Source organism: Lacerta agilis, chromosome 6 (genome assembly GCF_009819535.1).
Source record: "Lacerta agilis isolate rLacAgi1 chromosome 6, rLacAgi1.pri, whole genome shotgun sequence".
NCBI classification, from domain to species: Eukaryota; Metazoa; Chordata; class Lepidosauria; order Squamata; family Lacertidae; genus Lacerta; species Lacerta agilis.
In genome coordinates, this window is record NC_046317.1 from 15,741,547 (window position 1) to 15,761,111 (window position 19,565).

A 19,565-nucleotide genomic window follows, 5' to 3' on the forward strand; every position below is an offset into this window, starting at 1 on the left:
AGAAATTCATTTTCATCTGGAGCCGTCGTTCTGATGCATTAACCAATTACTGCTAAATATCAATGATGCATTCGTTAGAAATTCCACTTAAGCAGCAGAATATTTGTCTTCTCAATGCCTGACATTCTTCATTCTGATAAGTATCAAAAAATATTTGAAAAGAATGTAATATATAATGAAAATAATTCACAACACTTGCAAATGCAACAGAGTTAAGCAATTTATAATAACAGGCTCCAAAATCAAGTTGTTACAATTATTTGAACAGCACCTTCTGCAATAGATTGCACTTTCCATCTGGAAAATATTACCTGAATTCTTTTTAAATAAAAATACCTAGTGATGCTTTTTTATGAGGAGGGAGTGGCTTACAATACTTTTGACAAGGGAGTGTTGGTGTCAATTGTATAGAAACTGTCAGGAAACTGTACCCTTAAAACAAATCATGTACAAAGAAAAATATTCATCTGATACAAAAATAAAACACCGAGACACAAGCTTCTGAAGCATAACATATGCAAATTTAAACACAAAATCACAAGAATACTCTTGTTCTAGGGCAAAATTAAAATGAGTAGTTGTCACAGGAGCACACGCGAATTGCGTTTCACTTCTAATGAAGTTTAGGGATATGAGATAACCTCCTGGAAGAAAACAAAGACTCCTTCCTTCCTTCCTTCTGTTTTGATGTAACCTGTGCATGAATGTGTATCTAGGAGAGGACCAAAGCTTCATGGTAAAGCACAGATTTGAATGTAAAAGGGTTGAGGTTGAATCCCTGGCATTTTCAGGTAGGACCAGGAAACAAACTATACTGAGCTACACATAGATGTACTAGTGTCTGTTTTGTTATAAAGCAGCTTCCTAGGTTTCTGCTTTTTCTCAGGGGCTTAGGCAAGACCTCCATAGGAGGGGTGAGCTCCTCCCTAATCCCTCCCATCATGTGCCCTGATTGGTCATTGTGGTCCTACGTTAGGTCCAATCAGCACAATAAAGAAAGTTGTGCTCATTCGTTCACTGAATTTTCATTTGCTCCCCGCTTCCACCACAGATCTAAAAGACATGGTATGTTCCCATAGGGTCTTGGTTCCTCCTTCTTTTGTTTGACCTTCTATTTCCTAGGTAAGGGCAGCAATGAGTTTTGCTGTGAGTGTTACTAGCCTTAATTACATTGAAGGTCCTGAGGACAGCATATCAGTGCTGTTGTTGTTTAAAAAAAAATATTCATGGTAAAACAAGGTCAAGAACCTCCAATCTAGGTAAGAAGCGGCAGATAAAAAGCAAAGACTTTTATTTGACATAATCATGAAATTCAATGAAGTGACATCCTCGGGGGGGTCTTCCTGGCCCCACACGACAGAGACAAGCAAGCAGTTTGAAATTATTTGAGCCTCTTGATCTAAGAAGTGTAGGTTTTCAGCCAAAGAGATCCACCTTGGGTGCTGCTTTCAAAGCCAGTATTCCTCCTGACTACGATTGTAAAAAGTGGGGCCACAGTTGCATTCATTGTTCAGTGAGCTTGTCCACATAGTTAAACCCACCGACAGCAATGAATGTTAATTGTGACCTTTTGTGTTTGTGGAAACCCTGTAAGGGAAGATAGGCTCCCTCATCTCTTCCCTTCCCCCCCACCGAGAAACCCAAATCTTGTGCGCTGGTTTTGTGGCTGTCTTCAGCGAAAGGTCTGCACGCATGAAGCAAAGAGGAAGATGGTTAGCTGGAGGGTACAATCAACGGTCGATGGTTCTCACTTTAATCCCAAACTCACCGACAGCGTTGAATGTTCACTGAAGCAACCACAAGAAGCAGAACTCCACAGACTTGACAGTATCCACCCGCAAATGTCTGAAAGTAGGGGAGGGGGGGGGAAGAGAAATTTTAAGAAAAGACAATGATTCCAGTTCCATAGAAAACTCAGTTTTAAGTTGGTGGTCCCATAACACTTGACCATTGGCCCATCCCGTTAAATTGTTCCGTCAAATAATTCTCAGCAAATAATTGCTGTGAGCCATTTAATGTATTTAAAAAACACCCTAACTCCAGGGGCTGCAGGTACAGGAATAGTGGGTGATACTGCCCTCAAATCCTGGAGGAAAGTCTAACATCAGATCAAAACGCCTCCCCTCGTTTATCTTTTCGTAAAAACCAAAGAAAACTGGGAAGGAAATAGTGCAGAATAGTAATAGCTTTAGTCCATTGTTCAGATCCAAAAATGCCTAGCATTTATATAGCACTTTGCTATTCTAAGAGCATAACATACATGATCTAATAGACCCTTACAACAACCATATAAGGCAGGTCATTATTATTTTTCCCAAGTTAGAGAACTGAGCTTGCCTCAGGCTACTGAATGAGGTCAGGACAGAGACAGAGATTTGTAGTGGGGCCATCCCTGTGCACGGCTCACTCTCTCAGCTTCCAAGTTCTATCCTCCCCCCCCCCCCATACTCCTATCCTGGTGTTTCAGCGTTTGCGCTCCCAAACTTAACAATAAATCTTTAAATATCCCATATAAAATAGACAGCACAATTTCAATGTTAAACATTAAATATTGAATATCAATATTAATTTGAGATTCACATGCCCCGAACTGCCTCAGTACAGACTTGTCCCTGATCACAAAAAAACATAATAGAAAGCATCTTATAACATCTTTCAGTAAATCTCCAGGCTTGGTCTGAGGTGAATTTCTAAGTGAAGGAATTCCATAACTGTGGGAACTCCTTGAAACATAACTGAATACTTTCTACCTTCTGGTCCCTGCCTTAATACGTCCCTGTTTCCTCCATTGTGTTGATATTTGGACTGCAAGAGCATTAAGGGTGTAAACCTGTCCTCTCATGTTGTTGTTGTTGTTGTTGTTGTTGTTGTTGTTGTTGTTGTTGTAAAGAGTTATTTATATGGAGGGGACTGTCTTACTAATCATACTTCGTTGTTGATAGGGTGATGAAGATTAGCTTCTCAAGTAGTTTTTGATCACAATGGGCCAAGGGAGAAGAGGAGCAGCCCAATCCCACACCTGGTCATTTATGAGTAAGTCCTGTTGAGTTTATTGGGACTTGCTCCCAAGTAAGCATGCCTAGGTTTTGACCAAAGTTTCCTCCAAATGTCGGGAAGTTTAAGCGAGAGCTTTTTTTAATGCATCAGGGCATTATTTCAATTTTGGACTTTATGACTTAGTTCGCATTTATTTTTAATTTATAAAATGATTTATGTGCTGTCCTTTGGGGCGTAGCCCACCCGAGGCAGCCTACAACTTTATAAAAATAATGCAGTATAAAAACTAACAATGGCAGCTGTATTAACAGTTTTCTGAAAAAACAAGGCCAGTTAAAACAAATAACCACCACCAGTATAAGCTGAAGCCCAAATAGCTTCAACAATAACATTCTTAATAAAATAATGCATGCTACTACACAATAAAAGTGATTCAAGCAGCAAAGGAACTGCTCCTAGTATGTCCTTCCCATACTGCTACAATGGATTACTGCTTTTAATTCTATTTCTAAGCCAAAACTTTAGTAGACATCTTGGGCTAACTAGAAGAGTAAAACAACTGTAGACTGTTCGGTATAGACCAGGTTCAAATACTCAACCATTAAGTCACCGGTGCCAGTGTTTCTCACCCTAACCTACATCACAAGATTGTTATGAGAATCAAATGGGTTAGGGGGCTATTGTAAGTTAACCACAAGTGTCATCTGACTCCACTCATGGAGCTGGGGTGGTATGGTTGGCGTGGGAAATGCTGCTGAAAATTGCCTTCTTGTTGAAGCCATCTCCAGCCCTGCTGCAATGTGTAGGATTGTTACCTACACATTCTTTGCTGTTCTGAGTAGATTAAGACATACCTTTCCTAGTCAAAATACAGTAAAATAAAACTGTGCTGATAGCCCTTCCTCTTTCTTGCTTGAGACTTCTAAGTAGTTTCAGCTCAGCCAGACTTATTCAGTATTCACATCACTGCAAGTCTTTTGTGCCTTATAGCCTTTTGAATGCATCTGCATGTGTTCACCATTGTCCCAATAAAGAGAGCAGACTTTATAGTTTGGGACCAGTCATGTTTAACATCTTCCAATTATTCCCTTCCTTTCTGTATTTATTTTTCAGTTGCTGTCTTCTTCCTGTGACTCTATTCCCCACCAACACCTAATTCTGTATCTTACTTCCTTGGTATCAAACAGGCAAATGTGTCCCTTAGTTATGTCGGTTCCATTTCATTCAGTCTTCAAACAATAGAGCTGGCTGCTTCACATTTCCATTTTGCCTCCCCAATAAAGTACTGGAAAGCTCAGTACTACCATTCATCCTCCTGTTATTTCTCACCTTGAGTGCAATTCAAAAATCCCTATTCTCTCCTAAACTTTCAGTTCTGTGGTCTGCCTTTCACATTACACACTGGGTAACAATGACTTCTCCCCCTGCCTCTTCCATCATCTGGTTTCCATCTTCTTCTTTTTAAAGAAACCCTGTGGATTGGCCATGTGTGCCTTTGCTGGCATGCACTACAAATGCCAGATTTATTTTATGTTCATTTCATATCTCCGGGCTTCTGAGAACATTCAGATTGGCTGAAACTTTTTTTTTTGTTCTTTATTTAAGGTTAGTAGGTCATAAATAAACCAAAACACTTTTCCTTGCTCTGAGCAATATGGTCATAAGCGTACATGAAATATCACTTCTAAAAAAGAAGGAACCTAACATGACTTGACAGGAGTACACGAGGAAGTAGTTCATTGTGTTGCTTTAAAGGCCATGGGGATTTCGGCTGTGGAAGTTGTCTGTCTTAGGAATAGATTAAATATCTTGTCTGATGACCTGTACTTAATTTAAGTGGCTGCTTTTGCCAGCTCTTCCAGAGGGCGAATATGTGAAATAGAGCATCTCATCTTCCGTCTTCAGTCCTTCGCATCGTCTTTGATGGCTTGACCTAAATTGAAAATATGGGTGCTGTGTTGCAGAGAACATTTGCTTTACTGCTAGGCCAAGCGACATCTTTTAAATGGTTAATTAAAATGAAACAATGTTGTTCATTCATTCATCTATCTATCTGGAGGCCAAGAAGAACTTAAGGCCATTAATTTACTCAAATATATGTTTTGTGTTTACTTTAATAAGCAGATCCTATGCATATTATATATACTGAAAACCTTTCTCCATCGAATTGGGGTGTTGTCAACCTTGAGTGTGCTTTTCACTGTAGAACTGACACAAAAGTAGATCTATAACATAATCCTTTATATGATACTGGCACTCTCACAGTAGTAAACATTACATTTCCTGATTTCAGTCATTTCCCCCCTCCCTAAGTACATAAAAAGCACCTGAGACATAATACAGTAAGTCCATCAACCAAATCCTGGGTTTGGGGTCTTTCTTTTGTCCCAAGTGGTATGATATGTTGGGGGGGGGGGAATCCACCTGGCATAAAATATATCCAGAAAATCCCACTTGATTCTTGTGTTTGGGGTTCTTATTTTTGCCCCAGATGGTGAAATGTCTTAGGCAAAAGAATGTTTCACATGGCTTTTCAAACAAAAACTGATCTAGAGAAGCACAATTGTGTCCTTCTTCTGATACAACACACATCACTTTTTTGGGGGGGGCATTTTTGCCACCCTAATAGGTATGGACATTTGCCTTGGGAGAGTAAAATCGTCCACCAAACCATCTAGGTAGGTTTACTTGTTCCTGTAGAAGAAATCAAATAAAACAGGACACTGATGACACCATAATTTCCAGAAATCAGGAGAGATTTTTCTGGCTCTTTTGCTTATGATGAAAAGTACCAGGTACATTAATGCATAACACTGTATACATAAAAATAATTGGCACGACTCAGGCAACGTTAAGCACTTTCAAGTCTTGCTGATTTCAAGGGCAATGACATGCATGTAATTGAATCACTCAAGTTGAAATAAATTAGACATAAAGGTGGTTAGCTATGGCTGCACTGGGCCTACCGTTTTGGAGAGATCTAATAGTTTCTCTGGCTATAAAGAAATAATCACGAAGGATTTGCTCTATCAAGAGTTAATTGTGGTGATTGTTGACATTAATGACTTTCACAGTGAAACTCATTCCCAGGGGACGCTACCAATTAGCACTGTTATCTCTCACACTATTGGGTTTCCACATGCAGACTTTGCTTCGTAACTGAACACGATAGCTTCTGCAGAGAAGGAAACTATTTCATTATTACTTCTGTAAGTTCGGGATGTGAAACATCACCCCTCCCCCCCTTTTTCTGCTTTCTCACCTCTATGTATTCACTTGTAGAAAGATTAATAAGTTATGCTAACAAAGCGCTGGACCACACATTGTTCTTGCCATGGGAATGCTACCCAAAATAGGACAGCTGTGACAAGTTCTCCACTTCCACGCTCTGCTGCCTGTTTATACGCAATTACTCACTTATGATGGTTACACTCCATGTGAAATCTCAGCACCACACTCCTGTTGGCTGCTAGAAGGGTGGAGAAATATACTAGGTGATAGCTGTACTCCACACAGTAAAAAATTGCAAATGTAACTGTGAAAGGTTTAGACGGCATCCCTGAGGCAAGAGTAATTTAAGCTTAGCTCTTAAGTTACAATTCCACAAAACCCAAACTTGGCTCAAGTGGCAAATTCAGAGCACATTATAGTTGCCCACGAGGTAATGTGTGTGTCGAACTTCCTTTGTTGCATGGCTAGGTGAATAGTTTTTGATCAAACAGCTGATTGCATTTCTATTCCACCTTTCTTCCAAGATGCTCAAGGTGGCAAACATGCTTCTCCCTCTCCATTTAATTCTCACAGGAAGCCTCTGAGGTAGGGTAGGCTGAGAGACAATGTCTGTGCCAAGGTCACCCAGTGATCAGCTATTAGAACTTTGCTGCTAATGGTGACTAGACTAAAGCAGACCATCAAAAGTGATGATGTTCACTTGCTCAGCATTAAGTATTCAACACTAGTACACAGTTTAGTAGTTCCATTTCACTAAATTCCCATCCTTCACGAATTTGTCTACTCCTTCATAAAAGGCATCTCAGCTAGTGGCCGTAATAACTTGTTGTAATGAATTCTGTATGTTAATTAAATGTTATTTGAATAACTGCTTCATTTTGTCTGTGCTGAACTTTGTGCCAATCCATTTCATTTGGTGACACTAACTACTAGTATTAGAAAAGCAGGAGATTTTTCCTCTGTCCAAAATTCTGTCGTACTCTACGAATGACCATGAAATAAATCTCACACCAAAACTGTGCTGGTGAAGAGGCTGGGTATTTAAAAACAGGAGGATTATTTTTCAAAGCTGGGATCATCAGGCACAGTAAGTAGGATTACCTTCATCCCAATTGTTTCCCATGCAAGTGAATGGCTGCCACATGGCTGCCACATGTTCTCCAACAGTTTGGGTGGGAGCGAAAAATAAAATCAGCAGAAAATTTCTAAGAACTATCACATCAGAAACTTATCTGTACCAACAACAGCCACCAACATGGTTAACATGCAGTGTGAATGAAGCTTATTACAGGAAATGGGGAGGAGGTTTACTTTAGAAAATGCAAGTCTTGCCTGGGATTAAGGGTCTCATGCTCTATTGACTGAACTAAAGAACTGGGCTAAAGCATACCTCAGAAGGGAGGGTTCAGGGACACCCCACCGCCGGCAAAGGAAATAATCAGGTAATTTATCAGAATATTATTTTCCAAGAAATTTCAGCTCAACCCTAAAATTAATTTCCATCCATATGTTTGTGGCAGTTATTAACAGTACTCAGACTGACTATTGGAAATGCAGTGCTTTCGGGTTTTAGAGTCGGTGGTTTGGTGGTTTCTTCCTACACTTTAATATAAATATGCTATTAAACTTAATACTTTTGTGGCTTAGGGAAAGCAGTAACAAAGTATAACTTCATAAATGCAACTGCCCATGCTGTTGCTTCAAACAGCCGATTTGCACAAGAAACAGCACCCAAAGCAACTGTCTCCTGCACATCAAAGATGGAAGTTAATTTGCAACAAGTAGAAGTATTGGGATTTGGCTCAAATGTAGCATTCTGCCTGCTGATGACAAATTGGCATAGAATCAATTCTAATTTATAACAGCTTTGCTAATATTTATTGCATAGGTTTTATATTATTCATTTCAAAGTGCTTGGTTTCTTAATTATTATTAATTTATTTACAATTTCAGTTTGTGATTAAATTAGTGTTTTTAATTAGTAGGCAATGTTAGTCGATCTTCAAAGTTCCTTTTTTCTGACAAAGTTAAACTGACAAAAGCACTGAAGTACAATCTTAACTATCAAGTCCGAAAGGTTATGTCAGAGTTGAGGGTATGTATGGACAAATATGCCATTTTCAATTTCTCTCGTTTCCTCATTTGCCAACCTTAAGTACAGTTCACTGCATTAGCTTGTGATTTTCTTTAAAGCCCTCGTGAAAATAACCAGCATTTTAGTACACTTTTCTCATAATATGTACAATTTTGCATGCTGTTTTGCCTGATACGCACATTTTGGAAAACAATTTCTCCTGATATAATGCACTTTATATGTTATCTTTACTAACATATGTATTTTATATATCACTTTCTCCTCTAATATAACGTGCGCGCCCCCAGCATTTTGTTGTTTAAGAACTGCACCACAAAATTCAGAAAGTGTAAATTTCAAACAAGTAGGTGCTCTTTGGTCGGCATATTGTTTCGGCAAATGAGAACTGAACCAAATTTACTCCCCACCTAGCTGAGGGACTTCAAAGTTCCCATCAGGTTGCAATTAGTGGCAAATCGTGCCATTTATCATCTTGACTGCATTACAAAATTCTATAGAGATGTCATATGTCTCAAACAACGGACACAGAAATGGCACTTTATGTGGCCGGTCTGGGGGTGGGGTGGGGAGTCCAATTCAAAGAACAAGGTGTGGATAAGCAACTTTACAATGCTATGTATTGCAAGAATAAACTAATTTCAATTATTCCTAGTTTGCTGCACAGTTTCAAAGATGGTATGTGCTCTTGGTATCTGTGATACTGGGGAAGCAATCTCAAATGTGTGTGTGAACAGGAAGCACAGCATCTAGCAGAAACTGATAAAATAGTGTGTTATGATGCTTGTCCAAAGCTCCTTTAGTGATCCATTTATACTAGCTTCCTCTAAGCAGGTGCCTTCCAAATATAATTGGAAGTCAACTTCCATCATTCCTGACCTTTGGCGATGGTGGTTGGGGCTGATGGGAGTTTCAGTTGTAGCACAAAACACCACCAAGAAGCTGATTTATACCAGACTGTGGAAATACACTGTATTCACAGCCCTCATAGAGATGGCTTTGAAAAGCATGAGTAGTATGACAGAAGATGCTTCTTGGTGCTCAGCATTCATCATTCTGCAGTGCCTATGATTCAACTGTGCGATGCAGAGAAAGCACAGCGGCATCGCATCTGAAGTTGCATCAAGAGATGCAAGTAGTGGTTTATCTAACAATGAAAACTTGTACCAAAATAAGAAACCACAAACCAATTGATATAATGAGCACTCACAGTTTACATTGTGGGTGCCCTTTGCGGGATCATGCATCATGCTACAGTTCCCAGGGAGCTTACCGGCAAACAGGGGCTGGCTTGCCTCTCAGTGTTAATTTTTGGAGGTTCATGCCCAGCCTCAGTAATCAAGTTTCTTACTGGGAGGTGGGGCTAGCCCCATTTATAAATAGGTGGTGGAGTCGACAATACCCAGGCAGTCGGCTCTGGAGATTCGCCCTCCCTACCCTCCCTTTATTTAATGTTTCTTGTTTGCAGGTAAACTTTTTCTTCCTGTTTAGCGGGCGCTGCTATTGTCTTTGACTGGTTGCTGTTGAAGGACCAGGAAGACATTTTCCTGCATTGGCAGCTTTTGTCTTCCCTGTAGCAATTCGTCACAACTTTGGCGGTTATGGCCTTGGGTGAAATCATTTAGTCTTTTCTTCCCTATATGGTGTGTGTGTGTGTGAAGTGGTGACTCACCCCCCCCCCCCCGCGTTGGTGATTCCAGGGTCCCCCTCTTAAAGGGGTTATATATATGGGTGTCACTGGCCATACACTGAAAGGTCGCCAGTGAACTACCTTGGCTGCCTGCTACACTTATGTCTTGCACAGCACCCCCATATCCCATTTACCCTGATGAGCCCCAGCAGTCATTGCCAAGTCATGGAAAGAATATGCAATTACCAGTAAAGACAGCAGAGATCACCACCTATTTTAGTACAGTATTTGGAGAACTCAGGTTTAGGCTGATGGTAAAGTGTCTTTGTTTTTCAAACACGGATAACACTTGCCCTGATGTTAATGCAGTAGCTATTGATGCTACTGGATAGATAAGTACAGTCGTACCTCGGGTTACATCTGCTTCGGCTTACGTATTTTCGGGTTACGTACTCTGGCAACCCAGAAGTGTTTTTCGGCACGTGGACGCTTCTGCGCATGTCTGTGGAGTCTGTGCATGGGCAGAAGTGTTCTGCGCAGAAGCGTGATATCATGCTTTGCGCATGCGCAAAAGGGACACTCAGGTTATGTACTTTTCGGGGTGCGAACGGCACCCCAGAACGGATCGGGTACGTAACCCGAGGTACCACTGTATACTCAACACTGGGACTGCTCTTAAGTGTCAGGGGTATGCTGAACTGGTTTTCTAGTCATGCATACTGGTCAACCGATGTTGCATGGAATGTGATGCAAGTATGAGAGTGGCACCTCCCATGCCTTTGTCCATCAACTGCTATGGGTTTTGAAAACAAGACTGAATTGTTCAAAGTTCTTGTAGAGATTCTCTCAAGGTGTATCTACAAAATAATCTTGATTAGCCAGCAATTTCCACCATCCATCATTTTGACATTAGTACTGTCACACCATACAACCTCGAAGAAATGCAATCAAGAATACTGTTCCTCATGCAGGATGCTGCTTTCACTGATAACTGCTTGAGAAAACAGATCAGGACTCTTGAATCTTACACTGAAGCCCTCGCCATTTTACTCTTTTTGCAGATTTCTGTTAAGCTGTGGCTTTGGTCTGGCAAAGCACTTTACACACACAGATGTTTGTGATATTGCTATGAAACTTTGTGAGAAGATGACCAAGCCATTGATTCTCTTTCATGAATCCATAGCTTGCGACGCCATGTCATCATTTGCAGGAAGCAGGACCTCACAGCATGGGACATGTAGTCAGTCTTCAGGATTTCAGACACACTCGTATTTTCAGTGTTGAAACTCATGGAGTTCAATACATGTTTTTAGGTAGCATTGAAAGGTACTTTGCACTGATGTACAACTGTGGTGAATATATATCAATGAATGAAGAGATGCAAGTGCTGCTTTTCACGTGGTAGTTCCATCAAATACATTCAATCAATAAAAGAAATGTTGCAATAACATATCATGCATTGCCATCTACTAGGCTATTCATGTATGGAGGTGAAGAAGTGGTTACTTGCAACCTCTGTCAGCACAGGGGCTATAATTGGAGCAACGGGATGGAAACCACATTGGATTACTCTTTCACAGGTTTAGGATTTTTGCTATGAAGTGAACTGTGGATGTAAAACAGACTGCTCTGGAAAATGTCTGCGTCAGAAGAATGAATTGCAATGAAGACATCTGTGGTCATGTACATGTCAATGTCACTGATGAAATTTTGGTATGCAGTGCACTCATGCGAATACACCCTCAAAGCATAAAGCACCAAAAGAACATATGTTATTATTCTACATCTTATTACACCTGAAAGGCTGGTATTACACTGGAATAACTTCATTTATAAATTTTACATGTTTTTAGATGCTCTTAATGTCTCTATATTATTATAAAATATATTGTTTTGCTAGTTTGTTGTTTGCCACCCTGGGGCTCTTTTGGGTTGAAGTGCAGTATAATAATATAAAGAAATAAAGAAATATAAAGAAATAAATAAATATAAATAAATAGTTATAAAAAATTATATATATAATTTATTTTATATATAGCATTTTTGCAGTTTCCATCACTGAGCAGCCATAAATATTACACACACACACACACACACACACACACACATTGCATTTTTGCAGTTTCCATTACTGAAGCAGCCATTTTGGGAAAAGGCCACTGCTGCCCAGCAAGGCTGAAACTGGGTTGTTCCTAAATATTATTTTGATCAGTTTGGAAACCCTGCATTTGAACTATTTTGTTTGTTTGTTTGTTTGTTTGTTTCTATTAAAATGTGTAAGACTCTACCAGTTGCTGGGAATCACAGGCGAGGAGAATGCTGTTGAGCTCATGTCCTGCTTCTGTACTTCCCATGGGCATCTGGTTGGCCTCCATGAGAACAAGATGCTGGACTCGAAGGGCCATTGGCCTGATCCAGCAGTGCTTTTCTTATGTTTATATTCTTGCGCACACAAAACCCAACAACATTAACACCTGCACTACTACAACTGGTTTCAAAATTTCCATTCACTCAGCTACACATACCTTTTTCAACAATGGTATCTACATATCAGATTGGTTTGTCATTGGTTGCTGCGTTCAGTTTTCAAAAATGCCGATGAAAAATCCAGGTATCAGATATTTGCAGGGTTTTTGACAAAGTGAATGGCCATAGGCAAATGTAGGAATAGGTAGAGAAGTAAAAGAGAATGGAAAGTGTTTTGCAAGCCCGTTTGTTTTTCATTCAGCTGACATCAGTCTACACCAATCTCACCTTTAGTGGCAGGTAGAGACGTAACTCACATTTTCCTTATTTAATATTTGCCATTTTTCCTGGTTTCAACTTCATGCTCTCTTGAAGATTCTCTTGCACTGCACATTCATCATATTGCTGCAATCTGAGAAAATAAATGCAACTTGTTATATCAGCAACCAAAAGACCAAATGATTACACCTGCCATTTCCTAATTTGCAAACAGTGTAGGGTTTTGCAAATACAATCTTTCGTAAGGAATTCTGTTATCCGAATATAATATGTAATATTCTGCAGGGAAGACCACAGGTAGGAAGATGGTGCATTTCAATATGAAATACCACTGTATCACAGTGGGTGAATTCCATGAATCCCAGTACATTTCCGAGCGCAATTCAAAGTGTTGGTGCTGACCTTTAAAGCCCTAAATGGCCTCAGCCCTATATATCTGAAGGAACTTCTCCACCCCCATCATCCAGCCTGGACACTGATGTTCAACTCCGAGGGCCTTCTGGCAGTTCCCCCTGGTGAGAAACGAAGCTATAGGGAACCAGAGAGCCTTCTCGGTAGTGGTGTCCGCCCTATGGAATGCCTTCCCACCAGATGTCAAGGAGATAAACAACCATTTGACTTTTATAAGGCATCTGAAGGCAGCCCTGTGCAGGGAAGTTTTGAATGGTTAATGTTTTATTGTGCTTTTAATATTTTATTGGGAGCTGTCCAGAATGGCTGGAACAACCCAGTCAGATGTGTGGCATATTATTATTATTATTATTATTATTATTATTATTATTATTATTATTTGTTGTTAAGCAGTGAATAAAATGTGTAGAAGAGCAGTGCAATTTAGTCACATTAACACTTTATGTTGTTACCACCATTAATTAAAAATAAATCTGAATTCTGAAGGAAGCTGGCAGTTGTGCACTAGATATGAAAGTGCTTGACATGAATATGCACTGATCAAGTAGGATCAGCAAATCAGTATGCATTTTCATCGTTTCTTATTGCGAGGAAGCCTATTGTTGACCCAAAAGATTATTCTGGTGGCACTTGAAATACGTTTACTTTCTCTCTGATAATGGAGTGCACTGTTGAAATAAAGCTCTCCAACTAATAATGCATGTGTGCACGGCAATCCTACAGAGATGGGATGCTGATGATCCATGCTAATTTCAGAACAAGTACATGCATGGGGGCTACTGCTAACCGACCTGCCTGAGGAAGTGCAAAGATTGCGAACAGAACAAAATTATCCACAGAGATTCCACTGGGTCTGGCTGATCTAATCTTGCTTCCCGGAGGAATTTTCTCTAACGAGCAACTCCAAATGGGCAGTACAGTATAAAAAAATAATGATTATCCTCCTATTTCTTTTAGGTCACAAGCTCCAATGCATGCACAGAAGTTTACTGGTTGCAACATCTTTCACGTTAATTTCAGCAGCGTGTGCTACACAGATATGTGAGAGCACACATGCCTCTCTAGCTTAATTCATCAAACAATTCTGCCTTTTATCCCAGCATAAATAATAAAACATACAACGGTAAAATAATAAAATAAACTGTTTTAAAAGCAGACAGATGGGTCTCAAAACAATAGAGAATGGCCTTCATATTGACAATCCCACAATCTCTACATTGTGATCTGCTGCTTTACTTCAGTATGTGCCAACAGGACACACATTTGGCCAAACCAAAAAGTAATGGGTTACTTAAAACATACTTTCTCCTCACTTCTGGACTGCAAGATCTCCACTGTTTTGCTAATGGAACAATCTCTTATTTCTAGGAGAGAGGCACCTAGTTTGGTTTTTATAAATCGTACGCCTTCATCTGTTCTATAAATCAACCACACGGGAGTACAACTGCTTTCCTCATTATTATCCCCGAAGTATTCTCATCCTGACTTCATGTTTAGGTTTAGATGATTTAGCAAATATCTTGGCAATCCCACTTTCTAGACAGTGGGAACTGGAAAGAGATTCTGGGAAAGAGTGAGTAGGCGAAGACACAGGAGCAACCTAGCAGAAATAATACTGTAGGAAACAGGATGGAAACGTGAAAATCAGCACACGACAAACTTAAGGCACCACACGGTGTCCTGTGTGCAGTTTCCCATGCACATTAATTTCCTTTCGTGAGGATTTTCTTTTTTCTTTTTTTGGTTAACAGTTGTCCTGATTTGGCTTGGGAAGGCACTTGTTTTTCTTTTATTCATTGTGTGTGGGAGAGAATATACAGAGACCTTTTTAAGTTGAGACGAGACTGCTGTACCTCAAATTTCCTGGATGAGTTTGCACAAGACTGTTAAATGGCTTTCCAAAGTCTGTTTTCTCCTTCTATACAGTCACGGCCAGGATAAACTTGGCCTTATTTAGTGCAATAAGAAATATATCTATACACGTGTGCAATTTCCCCTTTCCAATAGCAAAACAAAGCATTTGCAAATCAGTTTAGTGCAGACATGGGCGGAGGAAGAGGGGGGCGGTAGGAGTGCACTGCCCCCGGCAGTGTGATCCCGGTGGGGTTCCATCACAGCTGCCCCGCCCCCCAAAACATGCGCCAGCCCCGCCTCGCCTGCTCTCCGCCCCCGGTGCCTGAGCATGAAGCTCCACCACTGAGTGCAGACATTTCCCTGGGTTAAAAAAACCTTCTCGAGGAGCAGACTACATACTACTGATCATCTGTTCAGGAGGAGCCCTCTTTTCTCTCTTTCCTTCCCCCTGAACAGATGGTTGGTAGTACGGAACACAATCTAATCCAACTTCTTCATCAGGCTTTCTTTCCCACCCTGCACCCCCAAGGGAAATGCATGCACTCATCTTCCTATCAGATCAGAACAAATGGCAGCATCAAGGGAGTTCAAAATATGACTACTGCAGATTCTCATTTTCTATCATGCAAAAGAAACATATGATGCAGATTTGAAGATGTGTGGAGAATTATTGCCATTTCAGCTAAATCTGTTGACCTGTCAAATGTTCAGCAAATAGCTACTATATGAGTTAATGTTTATATTCAGCTTGCATTCTTTTGAAGAAGTTTATGTTTGGGCAGAATTGGTTTTTGGCTGGAGACATTCTCAGGACTGTACCATTATTGTCTTCAATAAGCAGGAAATGACCTCAGCACAGCAGCCTTTTAGAGATTCTGTTAAGGAAAGTGCTAGTTGAACTCAACCCAATGCGTGCAAAACAAACAACAACAACAAAAGGGCTATGCACTACACCCCTAGAAAAGGTACCGTTGTTGGGGAGCAAAATCAAGTTCGTTAGAGCCACCCCATTGTTTCACGGGGAAAGAGGGTGACATGAGTGGGCATGTTAGTAGCTCTCATCCTAAATGTTTTCTAATTCGGAGAGTGAGAAGAGAGATGCTAAGGAACCTTATAGCATTTTCTAATGATAGTTCAGGACAGTGGTTTTTTTCTGGAGGGACGCAGGGGTACACATACCCCTAAAGATTTTGTGAATCTAAGTTTGGCCTCACTGAGTGGCAGTATTTCAATAAGAGTAGGAAAATGAGAGCAGCCCTAAACCCTTATTTATTTATTTTAGAAAAAAAGCACTGGTACAGGATGTAATACTCCTCCTGCTTATGTTGACATGGGAAACCCTATTGCGTGACACATCCTGCACATCAAGCCCAATTTCATCAACTGATGGCAGTGGGGGCAGCTTAGGATGCATAGAATCCCCACACCCAGAATGCCCCATTGCAGGGCTTTCTGTAGGAAGAGCAAATAAATTGTATTGTACTTCGGTGGTGGTGGTGGTGGTGGTGGTGGTGGTGGACTTCCAAAGGATATGCAGCCTTATTCTTTTCAGTCCCCTCTTCAGCCTGCTGAAACCCTTGCTTTGTCAGGCTGTGCACAGGACTGCAACCACCCCACTCCCATCCTCCCAGTTCCTCTTCCAGGAGTGCTCTGTGGTTCAGCAACTGCATTCAGCTCTTGTACTCTGTTGAATGTTCTAATCTGAGCTCTGATCTGCCTCCACCCCTATCTATACCTTCTTCAATGGAAAGTGTGGAAAGTGGTCACTGGACCATGGATCTCTGTTGAAAATAGAGAGGGGTTGGGTTTTTTTTTTAATGAAGACTCAAATGGGATGGCACAGCTAGATGTTAGTTAACATTTGTTTGAAATTCATCTTAGTGCTACAGCACCATGTAAACTCGCTTCTTGCTTTTTTGCTGCCTTTTCCATTCATTTCCTCTACAGACTTCTAAAACCTCAAGTCCATTGGCAAATCTATTCCCAAAACTAATTTCTGAATGAAAGACTGAGTTCCACAGCTACTGCAAGTGTAGCGGTTCTCATGTTTGTCTGTGTGCACACGTGTTTGTAAACAGGTGCATCTTCAAAAGCCAGTGGAGAGCCAATACAGTGGTACCTTGGGTTACGCTTCAGGTTACATACTCCGCTAACCCAGAAATAATGCTTCAGGTTAAGAACTTTGCTTCAGGATAAGAACAGAAATTGTGCTCTGGCGGCACAGCGGCAGTGGGAGGTCCCATTAGCTAAAGTGGTGCTTCAGGTTAAGAACAGTTTCAGGTTAAGAACGGACCTCCGGAACGAATTAAGTACGTAACCAGAGGTACCACTGTACAGATATAAAACTTTTAAAAAAGCTTCCTGGCTAGTGATTTGACCTACAATCACCACCCACTGGTGCAGGGGAAAGGGATGTGGCTCAGGGGTAGAGTACATGCTTTGCTATACAAAAAGTCCCAGGTTCAATGTCCCTACCAGTTTCCCTAAATATATTATTCTTACATGATGATGGCTTGGCTTGGATGTCTGAATTAATGTTTTAGTTTGGACAATAATATTTGTATTTTTCTTTTTAAACTATAATAAAATTACATGGTCAGAAAACACAGGCTTCTGATCGTAACTGAAAGGATAATTAAAGAGAAATGTAATGAAGAAACAGGAATCAGGTGCACATGTACATGTTTTGTGTGCAACTCCCCAGCCCAAACGGAACATAGGAATCTGCATTATGCGGAGCCAGGGCACTGTTCCACCATCTACCTGGGTGGCAGCAAATCTCCATGGTTGCTGGTTGCTCCATGGTCAGGCATGAGACATTCCCACCCCTACCAGGAGATGCCTGGGATTGAGTCTGAGACCTTCTGTGTCCAAATCAGTTGCTCTACAACTGAGCTAGAGCCCTTCCCTAGCCAGGGCTGTGCATACATAGCCTCGATCAGACTGATGGCATTTAGGGTGAGGAGATGGAGGCTGACTTAAGTCTCCCTCCTGTCCCCTGCCAAACAACTGATTAGTGCTGTTGCTGAGTATCTGGCTGGAACAACCTGTATCCAGCCTTTGTCGCTGTGCACGCATGGAGCTGAAACAGGGCCAGGACGAGCAAGGCATTTCCCACAGCATGTTTCTTGCCCAAGGACTGGATATATAATACTTAATGAACCAGGAACTAAAAAGCACTGTCTGGAAAGTATTACAGTAAAAGCAGTGAGATACATCACATGGGTATGTCTAATGGGTTTCTGTTGAAAGTTAGCTCTTTCCATAACCCTGCTGATTTACTGCTGTTCTCTAAGACTACACTGGAAGGTGAAAAAAGCCTATCTAAGCATTTCCAAGCACATGGGAAAATTACTGTAGGGTGGGTTTTTTTTTCTTTTTCTTTTACCTAGGCAACTAATTAGCCCCGAAAGCTACTTAGCGCTGCTTTGGACAACAGAAATATCCCCAGCATTTTCATTTATGTTTTGGAAAATGACCTGAGGGTGTATCAGAAAGTGCAAATGGCTTTCATGCTGTTGTCTTAGCATACTCCTTATTTTGTTTTTGTTTTAATTTTCAAATGAGATATTTACCAGCGGTAGGCTTTCTATACTGACTGGGTATCGTGGAAAAGGAAGGTTCTTCTTCTGCTTCCTCCTAATGGAATAATACCAACTAGCACTTCCTGAAGTCTTGAAGTTTCCAGATTAGGTGGACCAGGGGATGCTGCTGGACTCCCAGCTCTTATCATTCAGGACTATCGGCTGCGCTGGCTGGGGCTGATGGGAGCTGGAGTCCAGCAACACCTGGAGGTCCACAGCCAGGTTCACTACCCCTGGTGCAGTAGAGGGCACTGCACCTGTCCTTAGGTGATTGTGCTATGCAGACAATGTGATTTTCTCCTCCTGTTAGTGGTTCTGCCTTTGTATTGCAACACTGTGGAATCTCTCCTCCCCATAAATGGGAATCCTGTCTCATCACCCTCCACTGCCTCATCAGTAGGGATGGGGGAGAAATTTGGTTCACCTGACTTCTAAAGGCAAGCCTATCAAATTCACATGTCTGGAAACTCTCTCTCTCTCTCTCTCTCTCTCTCTCTCTCTCTCTCTCTCTCTCTCTCTATATATATATATATATATATATATATACTTGTCTCTTTCCATTAAAAAAAATAGCCCTTGGTAGCATGGTAAAGCCTAATGGAGACTTGAGCCACAAGCTCTCACTGCTGCTAGTTAAGTGTGGGTCAGGGAAAGAATCAGCACTGACAACCAGCTCTTATGGCTGGGAACACAAATGAACTGATGCTAAGCAGTGTCTGAACTCTGGAGATGCCTGGGCTTGACTTGGCATGGGCTCGGGGAGGGACAAAAGTCTATATTTCAAGTCCTACCCATTCCAGCTGGAGACTCAGCCATCAGCCCTCCTCTCCTCGCAATTATTTTCTCCCCCTGCCACTACTCTTGCTGTCATAATATGGCAGCGGAGCTTCTCATTAGGCACTTTTAGCAATTACATTGAGCCTGATTGGCTATGTGCAGCCAGTGATGTGATTGGACCGACTGTGTTTTTTTTAGCATCAGACTGAATCCTTTATGGTTCTATGAGATTATCAGAACAGTA

The 19,565-nt window shown here is 41.0% G+C and overlaps 1 long non-coding RNA gene across 1 annotated transcript; it reads right to left on the minus strand.

Annotated features, from left to right (window-relative positions):
- Positions 1-202: 202 nt before the first annotated feature.
- LOC117048072 lies at positions 203-12,921 on the minus strand. Its single transcript, XR_004426794.1, has 2 exons — positions 12,705-12,921; positions 203-1,845 (listed from the first exon to the last, which is right to left on the minus strand). It is a non-coding gene; the product is annotated as an uncharacterized LOC117048072 (long non-coding RNA).
- Positions 12,922-19,565: the final 6,644 nt, after the last annotated feature.